Consider the following 2,800-nt stretch of genomic DNA (forward strand, 5'->3'; position numbering starts at 1 on the left):
TGAACATTACACCTTTTCATCATTCGCCAATTCAATTATGAAAAAACAAATCATCAATCAATGATATGAAATAGTAGCAGTATGCTGCATTTGGGCTATAGTTTCTGCAGCTGATGGAGCAAGTGCAAAAGATACCCAACACTCCACACGGCAAGGCACATCTTATTCCCTATTTTAGCTTTTGGACCAAGACCACACGGAGAGACCCGTCGTCCATGGCAAGAACTGTCTTGGCAAGGATTGAAAAGATTCAAGGCCCTACAATGACGATGGATCCCAGTGCTAGCTAAATATGTCTTCTAATCTACTGAATGCCTGAATGCAATGCCCTAATCACGGAGCGGCGACTTTTGAATGTGATGCACTAATCTCACGACTCCTCATGTGGAGGCGGCAGATTAGCGTGCCAGGCCGCCACCGACGTCCGAGCTCTATGCAAACTTGTGGGATCCTGGGGGAGTGAGCGCCCAGGATAGTACGGCACCTATGCATACACACACACCAGTACAAGAAGTTCTCCGAAACGTCGCAGAACAGCGGATCGAGCCGCCGTGTCGACCGCCGAGCCCTCCTTCCACGCTGCCGCAGATCAGTCGGTCGTCCCGTCATCGTTGACCGAGCTCTCCATTAGTGCCACTGTAGAGCAGCCTGCCACATCACCGCGCCAAGCTCTCCATCCGACCCACCACATAACTTTGCCTTGTACTCTAAGAATATAATAGTTAGCAAATCAATTGGTTGTCAAGAAATAAACAAGCGACTGTCTTCTGTATATTACTGTCAGTTGTTCAATGAAGATGGCTGTGCATTGTGGAATTACTCCACTCAAAATACTGGAATGCCCAAACTGAAGACCTAGACACCTAACAACTATTTTATAGAGAACCCCACATAGTTCTTTTATAGAGAACTTCGCAAACCTCGACTAATCTATATCATGCAGGGAAAGTATCAATCATATATATCTTCAGAATCCCCATACACATCAAGAAGCATTATATCCCTTTTCTTATTGTTAAATCATTCTTATTTCCTCCTTGAACCAAACTCGCCATGCCTATATCCTTCGAGCCAAGGGAATATTGTACTATGCAGAGGAGAAGATTAACACTCCATATTGAGAGAACAAATCAAGTTTAGTATAGGTGGTACCAGTGCCATGTTTGAGATCATGTCGTCGCTGCTGAACCTTGTACTATGTCATCTAGCAGAACACGTAATTCCTTTGCCTCGTATATATTTCCCTTGATGCATGGATGGAGCTGAACATGCCCTGAACTCTGCTCTCCTTTCCTGTTTTGACTTCAATAAACTTGAGTACATAGTATTCACACTACTACTACTGTACAACATATAATTGATATTTTACTGTGTGAAAAGAAATTAAGTCAAGACCCTGAAGAATGCTACAAAAATATCTAAATGTCCACAGCGATGTTCTTAAATTCTGGACAAAGCTTGTAACCCAGATGTAGATTTCAAGCTGGAAGTTTTATGCACAATCCTTCATATGTTTGGCAAGAAAAATAATATCAATGAGCTTCTAGCTTCTGCACCAACGAATATATACCAGAATCTAGCCTTTTGTAGCCAACCAAACCTAGAAAACAAAGTTTAGAGGGGGGTGGGAGGGGGAAATAGTCTGTCCACTTGCTCTGTAACATTAGGAGCCATGATACGCCAGTTTTCTGCTCAACTATTCGAAGTATAACATTAGGAGCCATGATACGCCATGAGGTAAGGGTTCCTGCTTCCAAAATATAATTTTCTTTGCAAATTCAGATGACCATTATAAGAATAATTAATACATGGCATGGCCATAAATTATATCCGGAACAAAATTTGTTGAAGCAAGAACTTGAGCAACTATTTCCAACTGTGTGGGTTACCTCTGATCTCTGTGGGGATGAGAAGGTCCTCAGTGAAGGACGAAGTGGCCACAGTGGATCCATGACCTGAGATGGCATCCTGTAGATGCCAAATCATAGAATACAGAGCATGTTTGCCAAAAGATCGCAGCACCTCCGATAGCTCAATTTGGTCGGATGAAGGTAAACAACAATTAAAACTAAAAAGGCGCAGCAAAGATAAACGGAAAAAGGTGCATGGAGGTGCTGTGTCTAGGCAAAAAAAAGGTCAACACCTAACTGTAACTTCTTCATACAATTAAAGAAAACCCGCAGATATACATTTGTCAAGCAATAGGAGTCGGCGTACCCATGTGTCTTGAGACTCCACATGATGTAAATTAATTAGCAAACCATTATTCTAGTAACCTGATTCACTCCCAGCATCATAACATGCTTTGAATCATATGGAAGGAGATTTAGTCTCATGATGTATTCATGTGAGAGTTTACCTTAAGGATCTGTGACTGAAACTGGCTCGGACAAACACACAAACACCTTGTGTGCAAAAAATAACTGAGAACATACACAAACACATGCTCGTCCAAATTTGAGGTGGAGGGGGTGCAGAGGGGACGGCCAGGTCGCCGGCAAGTGCAACGACGCCCAGCTCGCGGTGGCTCTGGTCGAGCGGCGAGCGCAAGCCCTCCTGGGCGGCGCACAACAAGGAGCTCGGGCGCGCGGGAGAGAGGAGGAGCTCGGGCACGCGGACGCGTGGCAGAGGGGGAGCTAAGGTGGAACGGTGGTGCAGGGTGCTGCCATTACCGGCGTCGTCCGGCGGCCGGCGGTCACCGGATCGAGCGCCGCGCGGGCCGCGGGCCTCCTGGCGGCTGGGATCAGGAGGCGAGGGAGAGAGGAGAGCCCGTGCAGCCGCGCTCGTGTCTGTTCACTTT

General features: G+C 45.8%; 1 long non-coding RNA gene across 1 annotated transcript; it reads right to left on the reverse strand.

Annotated features, from left to right (window-relative positions):
• LOC123103956 (uncharacterized) lies at positions 1 to 2,353 on the reverse strand. Its single transcript, XR_006450042.1, has 2 exons — positions 1,153 to 2,353; positions 1 to 707 (listed from the first exon to the last, which is right to left on the reverse strand). It is a non-coding gene; the product is annotated as an uncharacterized lncRNA (long non-coding RNA).
• Positions 2,354 to 2,800: the final 447 nt, after the last annotated feature.

This window comes from Triticum aestivum, chromosome 5A, assembly GCF_018294505.1.
Source record: "Triticum aestivum cultivar Chinese Spring chromosome 5A, IWGSC CS RefSeq v2.1, whole genome shotgun sequence".
Classification (NCBI taxonomy): domain Eukaryota; kingdom Viridiplantae; phylum Streptophyta; class Magnoliopsida; order Poales; family Poaceae; genus Triticum; species Triticum aestivum.